Genomic DNA, 14,239 nt, shown 5'->3' with positions numbered 1-14,239 from the left:
GGGGAGCCCTTCCGGGGTCACCACGCTGACTCCGCCCACCGGCGGGGCCGGTCTCTCGCCGCCGCCGCCGCCGCCTCCCGCGCTGGGGCGGGGCTTTGCGGGCAGAGGCTCGGCCCCGCCCCGCCCCCTCTGCCGTGATTTCGACCTGGCCCCTGCAGCGCCGTGTCGCTCCGCGCCTCAGTGCCCGTCTCTCCGAGCGCTACCCCGGGCCCGGCCCCTTGCAATGGGCTGGGGCGCCTGACGCTCCCCCGACTCCCCTCCGTGCCCCACAGACGTGCCCGCCCGTAGCCCTGGCCCTCGCCCGTCCCTCCGGCTAGGCCTGGCCCGCCTGCCCCCCGCTCCCCTGGGACTGCACCAGCGAGGGGCCGGGACTAGCTCTGTCCGCCGCCCTGCCCCCTTTCCCCCGCTCCTGCTCTGAGCCCCGGGCCCGGCCCGGGCGGGGCACACACCGGGCTGCTCCCTTCGGCTCCGCGGCGCCGGACGGGCAGGACCCCGCAGGCATCCCTAGGCCGGGCTGGGGAGCTGGGTCGGGGCAGCTCCCGGCGGGTCGGAGCCCACCCGCAGCAAGGATGAGAGGCCGCACGGGCACCTCAGGGCTACGGCGGTTCCATGGTGTAATGGTTAGCACTCTGGACTCTGAATCCAGCGATCCGAGTTCAAATCTCGGTGGAACCTGTTCCTTTTGCCCTCCCCCGAGCTGCAGAGAGGGAAGGTTCCTCTCCATCGCCCACAGCCTTTCCCGTGACTCTCTAGTAACAGAATCATTATTTTCAATAAAATTAAATTGTTTATCACTTCGGAACCTTACCCAGCCTAAGTGCCTGGGGGAGATATTGTTTGCATCCCAGTAGTTGATGTTTAGTTCTTCTTTGCATAATCACAGGTTTCAGAGTAGCAGCCGTGTTAGTCTGTGTTCGCAAAAAGAAAAGGAGGACTTGTGGCACCTTAGAGACTAACAAATTTATTAGAGCATAAGCTTTCGTTCCACCAAATGCATCCGATGAAGTGAGCTGTAGCTCACGAAAGCTTATGCTCTAACAAATTTGTTAGTCTCTAAGGTGCCACAAGTCCTCCTTTTCTTTTTAGTTCTTCTGTTACCATTATTAATGTCTCATTAGGGTGGGTTAATATTCAGAAGGTGACAAAGGGTGAAGCCTTGCAGCCGTTTCTTTACAAAGAGCAGCTTAGCGCTAGCTCCGCTGGGAGACTCAGCCAGGCTCCCACACCCCTCAGCAACAGCACAATGCGGGCTGAAGCCATCCAAGGTACAAGCAAATCAAAGCTGAGTTGGGGTTTGAGTCCCTTTGCCTCGGCTAAGTCGAATCTCTCCAATACAGGTATTAGCAGGGAAGTACTCGAATTAACAACGTGCAGCCTTCACAAAACTTTCTTTGGCCTTATGACTCCAAAGCATCCTCTGGATGCTTTACGTGCAAGTAACTCATCACCCACAAGGTGTGAACAACATAGCATAGGAGTTTTACATGGTGGGTTTTGTACTCTAGGTGTTACCAAGCATGGCACTCTGCACAACAGTCAACTGAAGAAAATGGGCTCCAGATGTGGGAGTCTCCTGTGAGAAGTCGGTGACTTGGTAGAACTGTCACATCAACAAGGACAGGGAAGGTAAGCTAATATTTCAGACTGTGAAACAGGCCAGTATGTAGAGGGCTCGTGGTGCTGGGGCTTGGAGAGGGAAGTGGGTAGGACCGAGTCTCGGCTGGTGAGATCTCTGGAAACGTGCTGCGTCTGCAGAAGGAGTTAGAGAAATCTAGATCTATTCGGGAGCAAAATGAAAGAACAGTCAGCATGCTCCACTTCACATCACCTCCATTCAACGAGTGGGTAGGTTTTGGATCACGCCTGTCTCTAATCTTAAAGATTTTTACATCTTTAGGAGGTATCTTTCTCCTGAAGAAATTAACTATTGGGGGAAGGAGTAGGCCATAAAGTTCTGCTTGGCAGAGGAAGACTGTCCCAATAAATCAGGGAAGGTTTGAAAGACTCATTTAGCAGGAGGGAGCAGAAGAGAAAGATATTCAAGCATTAGCTTGGGCCAAAGGAGAAACAGCCTTGAACGTGGAAAAACATGGCAATCCCTTTGTCCTGCATGAAGCCCAGAATAAAAATCCAGTACCACAATGTCCCTCTTAGCAGGGGATCAGAAAAGACACAGGTGAGCAAAGCTGCTTTGTGTACTTATCCAAAAATACTGTAGGGAAAATGAGTATTGTTTAAAGGCAGTCTAACATAAAGCAATCATGCTTGGGTACAGTCCCTGACATGCTTATTTTATAGGGGTCAAATTCATTTCTATGGAAGTCAATGAGAGCTTTGCCATTGACTTCCATGGCACAGGATTGAGATCAAGAAGTGAGGAGTCAAAATGATATTTATGGCCATATAATTGAACTGGAAACTTTAAAATTTCTTCTTCTGCCACAGGATTGTTTTCAGCAGTGGAATTGATACGTTACTCATCCGTATAATTAAGCAGAATATTCTCATCTCCGTGTATAGAAATGTAACCCAGTAGCATTAAGGAGAGCTATGAACGTCAAGCACTGTTCATCGGGATAAGAAGAAACCCTTTAACATAATCATTTTTGTTGTTTAAAAATACATTATGCTGTTAAATTAACACCAGTGTGCACCTTTCTGTAGCACTGAAAATAAAAGATTGAGTATAGACATTGATTTACAATAAAATAAATTACGTAATAGCAGTTCAGCTGTTAAAGAAGAAGGATGGTCTAGTGGTTAGGGGACTAGATTGGCACTAGGGAGATCGGGGTTTCATTATTTCGTCTACCACAGCCTGGCTCTGTGACCCTGGGTAAGTCACTTAGTTTCTCTTGATGTGTCCACATTGTGATAAAAACCCATAGCTCAGAGATCAGGTCAGCTGATTCAGGCTGCTAGTCTGAAAACTCCATTGTAAATGCCTGGGCTCTAAGACCCACTTGCCTCCTGTCCTGGGGTCATAGAGCCCAGTCTGAGCCCAAATGTCTGCGCTGCAATGTTATAGCCCTGCGAGCCTGAATCAGCTGTCCTGTGCCAACCTCAGGTCTTCTATTGCAGGGTAGATTACTTTCTGTGTCTCAGGGCACAAGAGCTGACTTGTATTTTTCCTGGTGGGTGCTCCATCCCTGCTCTGCCCTGAGGCCCTGCCCCCACTCTACCTCTTCCCACTCCCACTCTGCCCCATCCCCTGAGACTCCGCCTCTTCCCACCCCCACTCTGCCCTCTCCCTTGAGCCCCCCCCCGCCTGCCGTTCCCTGCTTTCTGCCTCCCCTCCAGCAAGCGCCTCCGGCCTGCCAAACAGCTGATCAGCAGCCAGCCCCAGGGCCCGAATCACTGTGGCAAGTGGGTGCTGAGCATCCCCTATTTTTTTTTCTGTGAGTGCTTGTGCCCCAGAGAATCCACTGAGTCAACGCCTATTCCTCTGGGTATGTTGACACTACAAAATTATATCAATCGAAGTTACTTCGATGCACAGCCACTGCATGCTTTGGCATGTCCACACTACGCTCCTTGTCTCAGCAGTGAGTGTCCTCACCAGGAGCGCTTGCACCAATTTAACAGTCAACGTGCGGCATTGTGGGATGGCTTCTGTAAGGCAGCAAACAGTCAATGTAAGCAACACAGTGTCTACACTGACACTATCGACCTAACTATAGCAACCTAAGTGCTACACCTCTCGTGGAGGAGGCGTTATTAAGTCAGAGTATGTCTATACTTACTGGGGATCGACACTGTGGCGATCGATCCACTGGGGGTCAATTTAGCGGGTCTAATGAAGACCCACTATATCGACGCAGATCGCTCTCCCATCAACTCCGGACTCCACAGGAACAAGAAGCATAAAGTAAGTCGACGGGAGAGTTTCTTCTGTCAACCCAGTGCAGAGTAGACACCGCAATAAGTCAACCTAAGCTACGTCGACTCCAGCTACATTATTCACATAGCTGGAGTTTCAGAGTAGCAGCCGTGTTAGTCTGTATTCGCAAAAAGAAAAGGAGTACTTGTGGCACCTTAGAGACTAACAAAATTTATTAGAGCATAAGCTTTCGTGAGCTACAGCTCACTTCATCGGATGCATTTGGTGGAAAAAAGCCCCTCTGTTTTTTCCACCAAATGCATCCGATGAAGTGAGCTGTAGCTCACGAAAGCTTATGCTCTAATAAATTTGTTAGTCTCTAAGGTGCCACAAGTACTCCTTTTCTTATAGCTGGAGTTGCGTAACTTAGGTTGACTTAACCCCGTAGTGTAGACCTGCCCTCACTGTATTGGGCAAATTACATCGGTGGTAGCTACATTTTAGTGTAGACGCTTACAGAGTTAGCTTGACTAAGCTGCCTTGCGTCGACCTAACTCTGTAGCATAGACCAGGGTTCAGTTCCTCATCTGTGCAATGGGGATAATATTGCTGCCCTACCTAAAAGGGGTGTTGTGAGGATAAATGCATTACAGAGTGTGAAGTCCTTGGATACTATAGACACTGGGGGGGTTGCAAAAGTACATAAGGTGTGAACTTGAAATTTGTCAAGCTTAGTTTCACCCTTTAAAGGACAAAAGTTTTTTTTAACGGTATTGTGGAAAAAATAGCACAAATCAAATGACTTTTTGTTCCACGGCTGTAAAAAAAACAAAAACAAAAAAACAAACAGCAACACAAAAAACCTAGTTGTTTTTGAGTGCTTTTATAGATTATATTTATCAGTTGATATTTCAGAAAAAACTTGTAATGACACTTTTTCCATATATACAAGAGTCATTTCATCCTGCACCTAATTGCAGTTATTTCTGGGGTGGAGCTAGGTAATACAACATAACAGTTTAGAACAGGAAGTAAGAAACGATACTGTATCCAACTGAAATGACCATAATGTTCTTTATATTTCTGTAAGGTTATGACCTACTGTAAATTATAATCAAAGGCTTTTACCAATCACGTCTTTTAAGGTGAATGTGACAGCAGATTGCCACATGCATGAGTGGTAGTAGGAGTTATCTTTAGCTAAGACAATTTAAACTAATTAAAATAATCTGTTATCATTCTCTTCTTGGAGTAAATAGACAACATTAAAATATCAGAGAGTGCTGCAGCTCAGGACTGAGGTGCAGTGACAGAACTGTCTGGGGAAAGGATTGGGATAGCAGGAAATGCTGCAAACCAAGAATGAGGAGTGTTGGCATAGCTGTGAGGGCAGCCAGGTTTGGATTATATGGGATACTTCATGTCATTAATGAAGTGTATTAACACTATTAATGTATATGTGCTCAGCACTGGAATAGCAGAGGATTTAGCAATTCAGGGATGAGGTGCGTTGGCATTACTGGTCTCTGTGCTGCTTGTATCCTGTCAGTGCCATTAGTTTCTCATTTGCGTGAGAATTAAATTCAATCAAATGAAAAAAACACAAACCAAACTATCACCACATCATAGTTTCTCCATTCTTCATTTAGCTGCACACGTTTCTGTAGTGAGCAAAGTGACACAGCACATTTCCAAAAGCTAGAACACAGACAAAGTATGAGATTCACATAGCTCCTGAATATTTTATGTGCAGGAGAAAAGGAGACCAGGTCACAGTCATAACTGTGCATTTATGGCCATGTTCTGGAAATTAATAGACTAGCTACCAAAACAAGCCCAGAAATATGCTGCAACAGCACCATTAATGTATGCATGTAGGTATCTGTATTACAGCTATGCCATGCAATGCATGTCCGTGACTTGTAAATGAGACCTGCAAGGAGCACAGATCGACAAGGCATCGTTGATGGGTTAAGGGTATATGGTCAAAAACACGTAGGCATCTACCTCTAACTTCTAGGGTGAAATCCTGGTCCCACTAAATTAAATGGTAGTTTTGCCATTTACTTCAATGGTGCTATGATTTCACCCTGCAGATTGGTCTCTACATGGGATTTGAAGGAAACAAAGTGAAGGTTGGTAACTGTCCAGCACTACCATTGCTGGTTGCAGGTTTTCTGGCAGATGCCTGAACTTGGCCCTGCATTTCCAGTCTATGTGTTGCAAATCCCATCAAACTATGAGCAGTTCAGAGAATGATCAGCAAGTGACAATAATTCAAAATTGTCCTTGAATGGCTGATGACCCAAATTCCCACTTTCCCAATCAAAGGGACAACCGGCTTTCCCTGTTAACAGGCAAGAGGGACAAAATCAAAGCAACACAACCTACACTATTCATTCAGAGGAGAAATATTTCCTAGGGGGGAAATCCAATCAATACTTTCCAATTTTCTGACAAGCAATAAGTCATTACAATGATGCAGAGATAATTCACTCAGCTTTCCAATGAAGCCTCTAAATTATAGAAGAGAAGAGTCATTTTAGGCCTCACCAGTTTCAGTCTCACATAATGTCACTCAGAAAAAGAACTCCTGAGTATAAGATCTGTCTGCTTAAACAACAAGCTTCTTTTTTAAACAGACCTGACCAGATTAAAAGGACTATGGTGTACTAGGAGTTCCACTCTCCTGGCACTGGTGAACGTAACAGAAATGCATAGCAGTCGATAGCTTAGCTAACTGAATTACAGCTGTAAACTCTATACTTTCTAGTTCTACAGCTCATATAACAAGAGGTGGGCCCTGTCCAGGACATTTCCTGTAAATCAACGTACCTCTCCCCACACTGCGGAGTTGGAATAACATGGGACCCGGATCTGAAATTACCCTAGATACGTTTTCAGAACTAGCCCTAGTTTTGCTACTCTGTACGTATCTGTGTACTCTGCTGGAGAAAGAGAAGGGAGCAGGTCTAAAAAAATCAGCAGTTCTCTGGGACCAGTGTTAAAGTAGATCAGTGTTGAAGTAAATGGGAAAGAAGAGAAACTTTCTCCATTCTGTGGGGAACAGGAATTTAATGCAGCTGACCATATGACTCAGTGCTTGATGAGGTAAGTCTGTCATCCTGTGAAATCATCAATTCCCTGTCTCCATTCTGGATTCCACAAACACACTTGCCTGGTCTATTGCCTCCACAAACACATTTTGCAAGACAGTGCAGGCTGCTCTGTTGCATATTGGTCAAGAAGTAATTTCGGAAGTTTGTGCTTCAGCTCCACACCTTTTCGTACCACTTGTTATTTTCTACATATGGCCAAATTCTGCTCTCAGTTACACCCATTTCACTTCACTGACATCTAGGTAGATTATCTGGATATAAATACAATCCACAGGACAAGTACAGCAAGGGCAGCACCAGCACAAGTGTCTCTATCCTGCCCACCAAAACACCTTGATTTTGATCTAAAGGGACTGGCTCTAGGGGATTGAGAAAGCAGTTTAAGCTCCATGGCCAATTCAATCCCTGCTCTTGCTGCAGAGACAGCCAACAAGGTTGGCAATTAGTGCCCAGCGTGGTGCTATTCCATGCCACGTAAGCACCTGTCTGCCAAGAACTGGACTGAGACTATTAAACTCATCACATTTAGATCATTGAACAGTCATCAGCTGGGACCACTGTCCATTGCTGCCAGACAACATTGGTTTCGATCTAGTGAAGAGCTCTCTATCATGATTCCAGTCCTTAGAAACAGCCAGTTCCCCATAGTGCTTTTTTTAAAGACACTGAAATAAAAGTAATAGTATTTGAATACAGTCTAGTAATAATAATAGCTGCCTCTTAAGGTAAATGGGAAGCTGTATCAGATTAATTTAGTAAGCTGAGATCCTAATTTTACTATGCTTCCTCTACAAACATATTCATGGTTTATTATGCCAGGAAAATGACAAAGTGCTGATAATAATCCTCCTTGAAGATATTCCTTATCAATCCACTAGATGTCCTACCCTTTTCAAATAATTTAAGATGCAGAGAGGTTTCACTAGTATCTAAGTTTGGGCTTCATTTTTCTCTTTAGCAGAAATTAAATCTGGATTTTCAGTGGTGAAGAAAACCACAGATCTGCTTTCTGCACCTTGCAAGCAAGAAACTCATCTCATTCTGGGAATGATTCTGGTGAATATCCACAAGAGCTTTCCACAAAGACCTGCGCAAGGATGCAGGTTTCTTTAAAGAATCTGCCTCCTTTCCTAGAGAATGCAAAACTTAGATTCATCAGAGCCAAACATTTGCCATACTCTGCCTTGGGAAGCTATTTGTAAGAGTTTTAAAGTGAGTCCTGTGCTGACCTGGAGGCAGTGATGACACATTCTTAATTGCAGAAGCTCTTTGAATAGTGCAGTTTTGACATTCCTGGACAAGACTCCAGCCCCTCACACTTGAACACTGCACAGACTGGGGCTCTGGCATGCCAGCACTCGCACCTATCTGTTAAGGCTGTCACTGTACCCACTCAGAAAGTGTTCTGTCAGTTCCAGTACAGTGTGGCTGTCAAATATCTGGTAAGAAAGACAGTCTGCAGAATAGCAAACAGTGGCTTCTTTTGTCCATGAGCCCCTCTTATTTGCCTCTAGTACCAGCTTGGGATTCCAGACATTCTTAGTGGATTCATATTTGTAGATGTATGAGAGCATTTTACTAGCATTCCAGTCTCTTTCAGGGTTCACCTATCTACCAAGGTGGGTATGTGCAACTCCTCAATGAGGGATGATTGCAAAGTTGCTTCTTTGGCATTTCTCTCACTGAAGCACAAATCACACTCTGCTGAAGTGCTACAATGTTGCATCCCTCCACCAAGAAAACTTTGTTGGAACTAAGACTACATTATGGGCCAGATTCACCTCTTATTTAAACCAGTTTTATACAGTGTAACTCATTTGAATGTAACAGAGTGACTCCTGATAAGAGAGTAGGGAATCAGGCCCATATTTCAGAAAATGCAGGAGACAGGTGCATTGTCAGACAGTGAGTTTAGTACCTTCTCATTACTATGTTTAGGAAGCTTCATGGCCAGAAATATCCTCATAACTATTAACTGTACAAATAGGCCCCAGGCAGGATGTCTACCACAGCTTATGGCATTATCTATAAGGGGAATGGGACTGGATTCTGATAATAGCCTTGTATTCTTGGGCCATCATCATTCTCTGCTGCCAGATACTTTGCCACCAAGGAAATGCCTTGCATCTCTCCCACACCGCATGTTTCATTATTGGGTGTCTTTCTTGTCCTCTGTGTTAAGTGCCTGATGTGTGTTTCCCCAACACATTGCGAGGGAAAAAGAAGGCCTAATTTTTCAACTGTACATTTCTGATTCATAGGTGGTAGTTCTGGTGCTGTCCATATGTGATGCACAGCTCACCCTGAAAAGGAATACATTCAGGAATCAAAAATGGTCCAGCGCATATGTTTGCTGTCATACTTAACAAATACCTCAGGCCCTGCCATGATTCAGTACATTATGTGTGGGAGCCATCTGGTCCTGTATCTTTAGAAGCAAACTGGAACACCGTGGATGCCTCATTGGTAAAAGCACAAACAGTTGAAGTGAGGGAGACGAAAAAGATCTGTTGACATTCTACACAAGATTCTCCCTCTAGGGGACTGGTTTCATGACCCATTTCATCCTTCCTGCTACTATAGAGAGTTACAGTCAGGCAGACTGTGATGTCAGGTCTGTCAGTGTGAACACCTTTGGGATGCTAAAAATGGGTTTCATGTGCTTGGGCAAACCCAGTGAGATAAGAGTTTTCTCATTAATCAGCTGTGTCGTAGCAAGCTGTGCAAGATGTTCGTGTAGAGTGTATTCCATAAAACATTGTTTGATCTAGAATTCTGATTTGTCCTAAACTGCACTATTAATCTACCTGCATGATTAGTCATTAGTATCTGCTCAGCACCATGCAGGACCAGGCCCCATGGTTTTGACAGACTGAAAAAAAGGTCACACCTAGTTTATTTAGATGGTCCCTGCTCTAGAGGATCCAGGAATGCAGAAGAGTCCTAGGCTGCAATAGGAGATGGATTATCAGAAGATGAAGCAGTGAATGCACTCCAAATAGAGGATGGTAGGCTCTGGTACTGCTAACATTTGGTGAAGGTTTTGTGTGTATCTAGGACTAGATCCTGAGCTGCTGTAAATTGGCATAGCTTGATCATGGAGTTACGCCACTTTACAGCAGCTCAGTAGCTGGTTTCTAATGTCCACAAAGCATAAGAGAAGCAGGCAAACAGAATGAGCCTATGTTTGGGAGTCTGCACAGTGAAAGCACGCACCTGAGGCAGGTGCAAGTTTGTTTCCCCAGACACCAAATTATTAGAACAGAGAAGCAAGTGATGGGGTTTGTTGTTCCATGATAGCAGTTCTAATGAAAACTCATTTCAGAGTTTGGCCTGTTTCCAAGATGGTTAGATACAATACTCGGATTAATCCAGACCAGCTTTCCTGGTGCCATGTCCCTTAAGACACATGTTTATTTATTCTATTACGAATAAATATGAAAAAGTCAATTTGCTGTGAAAGCAAAGAAGTAATAAAGAATGTTATGCTTATGCAAATAATATAACACTTCCAACTTAATATAGTTCAGCTTCATGCCCGACATGCTCCACACCAGACCAGTATGAGCAAGATGTGAGTCACTGATAAAAGAATAAATGTTTTTATTTATTATTCACCAGTCTCCAGGGTTTAAAGCCATTTAAAGTTAGCGCATTTTCCCATATACATTATTTAAAACGTAATAGTTCAACATAGGTACAGCTAAAGCAGACAATATACACTGCAAAAGTATTTACTATGTTGTATTTCCTTAGAACTTCTTACAATGTCCCTGTCCCACATAAACTCCTGGCTCTAGACATAAGAGGATGCTTTGTATTTAAGGATGGAGTGGCAGGCATTAAGTTTCTTGCTTTGATCAGTGTGTCTCAGCCTTTATGATCTCACTAGCAATGGCACTTGATAGAATTCAGTTTGAGTGTTAGTATGTAGCATTGCTATGTCTGTTTTCCAAACTAAGTTCCTGGTTTTCTGAAAATATTTGAAGATATCTTTCTATTTAATTTATTTTCAAACAAAATGGCATCCACCATAGGTTAAGAACACAACACACTAAGAACTCTGCAAGACTCCAAAATATAATGCTGTGGACTTTCATGGCCAAATTCTGCTCTCATTTATACATGTACAAATCTCCTTTTACCTCACTAGTATAACAGCAGAATCTAGCTCTCTGAGTTTTGACATGCATTTCCATTTCACTAGTGTCAGGTCCAAAGTGTCTACCATATATGGATAAATACAATTTCAACATAACTGTCGCAATTTCCTTGGGAAAGTTACGATCTCAAAGGAAGTATATGAAAAAGTAAGTGTTTACAGTACATGAACCCCAGTCCTGTAACAAGTATGTGACAGTTGCTGTTGATTAATAGTTACACATGCAAACAAAAATATAGGATCAAATTTTCAGTTTAGCTGCTCCACTGACTGCCAGAGTGTTGTTCATTAACACCAGCAGAGAATTTGGCCCATATGTTTAAGTTTATTTTTAAAATTTGTATGTTCTGCAGTTGTTCCCTGATCTTTTAGAGAGAAACAGTGTTTGCACTGAATAGCTCAATCCAGCTGTAAGTGAAAAATAGATGTAGTATGCATTCCTGGGGTGTCTGTGTTGTGCAGGGGAGGTCTAGCTCTGTCAGGCTCACTATGAATTGATTGACATTTGTACGTATTTAACTATCTTTTCCTTAGCTGTGAGTGCTACATAGTTGTAGCTGGAAGGGTTTACCTTAGCAGGGATATTAGGTTGCAAGTAGATAGGTCTCGGTGGGCCCTGATTCAGGAAAGCACATAAGGATGTGGTTTCCTAAGCAGAGTTACAGTTGTTATTCTGTAAATGGAGCATTTATTATTGGTCTTAAAAAAAATACAGGCATGTTAATTTCAGCAGCAAGGGAAAACACTGAATTTAAAAAACATCAGTGTTTGCAAAATGGAAAATGACAAAATCTGCAGAAAAAATCTCCCCACACCTCCCCTTTTTCCCCTTCCCCAGCCTTCAAATGGGTATTGTAGACAATGGAGAGAAAAAATACAACATTAAAAACAGCTAACAACTTACATGGCAGTGACTGTTTAGAAAAGACTTTGCATATTATTTTTAAGTTACAGTTTTGCACATACACTGTTCAACAGCTGCTAGTATTAAAGTCCAAGCAAGGGGTATCAGGAATGCAGGATCTGAAGGGTTTCAGCAGTTGCTAAAGGCAAAGCCTCCTGAAATTGTAGCAGATGTTGCTTACTTCCTGTATACTTGTCAACCACTGTAAAAATGTTTCTGCTTTGTAGTTGTTATGTTGAGCATAACTATGGAGATTCAACACAGTCTATGCGACACTGACACATTGAGTGATTTACTGTATATTTGTTTTTGAATAATCAACCAAAGTATTGTTCTTACTAGAATCTCTCTGGACACTTTGAGGAAGTTCATTAGTCACTGGATTTGAAATCAATGACAAGCAAATGACAATACAGGAAATAAGTCAAATATTATGTTACTACTATATTCAGTAAAGATGGATTTAAATATTACAGACTTATTGTTGCTTACTGCACCTACAATGGAATCCTTTTAACTGAAGACTTGATAAGTAAGTAATATGCCCATTTCATTCGGACAATTGCCAGAGCAGAGTCAGTGTAATGCAACTTCATGATACTAAACAATTGGTAACTGGCATGGCTAGTCTGTTTAAATGGTGTTAATTGCAAGCCTGTAGTTAAAAGATGTGAACCAGCATTTGCTTGCATAAATGTCCTGCTGTGCAACCCATGATCAACTTCAGCCTGCTTGCCTGCACTTTTATGGCCCCCAAATGTGTTAGTTTGGTCTTAATGCGTTAATTCTTTGTATATTGCTTCTCGCACGCTGAAATAAGGAGCAATATATCCCAGCCCAATGTGTTCTTCTGCCGCCTTGTCTATACTAGAAAAGAGCATCCATTTAACTAAATCAATTGAAAAATCAATTTAGTTACACCAGCGCTAGCCCCTAATGTAGATGCACTTAAACTGGTTTAATCCTTGCTTATGTTGATTTAGCTAGCTTGTATTCATAAAATACAAGTTTAATTTATATTGATATAAGCAAGGATTAACCAAGTGCATCTATATTGGGGGTTGTGTCAGTTTACCTAGACTGATTTTTAAACTGATTTAGTTAAACCAAGGCATGTTCCTAGCATGCTGATAATCAGGTTGCTGATAATCAGGACAACCACTTCACGGACACTTTTCTTTTCCCTCTTGGAAGTATCTGCCGTAAACTTTCTGCTGCTGTGTTTTTTGCTTTGAGATTTTAAAAATTAAGTTCAAAGATAGTTTTGGAGTGGTTCCTCTGGCTCTGTAGACAGAGGTTAATGTTGGAGACCAAAAATAACATCTTGTATCTGGCATGACTGTCTGGTAGACATGGTTATACACTGCCCATGGGAAATGAGAGATTTCAGGCAGCTGTTGCTCCATAGGTGTTTATAGTGTCACACGTGATGTTATCAGGAGAAAGGGCACAATTAATTTTACTTTTGCAACCTTCCTAGCAGCTGGAGCATTGGGCTGCAGCCTTGAAGAAGAGTTCTTGCGTTGACTGTCACTGTAGACATCTATTGATGAAATTATTAAAGCCACATGGCACTTTACAAACACGGGACCTAATCCAGCAAATTTATACCAGTAGTGCTTACTACCTTGAAGCTAATGGGACTGTTCATGGTAGTAAGCCTGGGAGTAGGTGCTTAAATGTCTGAGGATCTGGGCCTAAGAGCATGTTGGCTCAGACCTATAGTTAACCCACATTCATTGCCCTGAAGAGACAAGATAAGCTTGTACAAGACAAGACACAAGACAAACATTGAGAAGAGGGAGGTTGTGGAGATTAGTGATGAAGAGGAGAAGAGATTGGGGACCGTTTGAAGATGAAGGATTTGCAGGGGAGTGAGGACACTTGCTGGATGTGGACAAGGAGACTGTTTCAGACATAATGGAAAGCACCATAAAAGGTGGGAAAAGCAGAAGGCTTAGGAAGAGCTGTACAGTAGGTGGGGCAAAATTCTGGTGAGGAATCGGAGCTTGAATTTGATGTGAATGTTCTCTGTCCATGGGGAGTAAAGGACTACCTGCATTGCCATCAACATGTCCATCCCACTTGCAGCTCTGCATTAACACAGGGACTATAATCAAATGTCATGCTTCAGAGCTTCAACTGGTCACCTACATGGGTCAGGAAGGATTTTGTCCCTTAATACACAATTGTCCAGCTGAATTCAGTGTTTTTTTCTGCCTTTCTCTGAAGCA

General features: G+C 43.2%; 1 long non-coding RNA gene and 1 other non-coding gene across 3 annotated transcripts; both read left to right on the top strand.

Annotated features, from left to right (window-relative positions):
• Window positions 1-17: 17 nt before the first annotated feature.
• LOC122456018 lies at window positions 18-12,617 on the top strand. Of its 2 annotated transcripts, XR_006274623.1 has the most exons (4): window positions 18-741; window positions 1,506-1,626; window positions 7,898-7,995; window positions 9,201-12,617. It is a non-coding gene; the product is annotated as an uncharacterized LOC122456018 (long non-coding RNA). The 2 variants fall into 2 exon arrangements; XR_006274622.1 differs by lacking the exon at window positions 18-741 and having other exon boundaries at window positions 1,091-1,626.
• On the top strand, window positions 604-675 carry TRNAQ-CUG. Its single transcript has one exon. It is a non-coding gene; the product is annotated as a tRNA-Gln (tRNA).
• Window positions 12,618-14,239: the final 1,622 nt, after the last annotated feature.

This window comes from Dermochelys coriacea, chromosome 10 (genome assembly GCF_009764565.3).
Source record: "Dermochelys coriacea isolate rDerCor1 chromosome 10, rDerCor1.pri.v4, whole genome shotgun sequence".
Lineage (NCBI taxonomy): Eukaryota > Metazoa > Chordata > Testudines > Dermochelyidae > Dermochelys > Dermochelys coriacea.
Note: the sequence above shows the minus strand (reverse complement) of the source record. Positions and strands in the feature narration are given on the sequence as shown.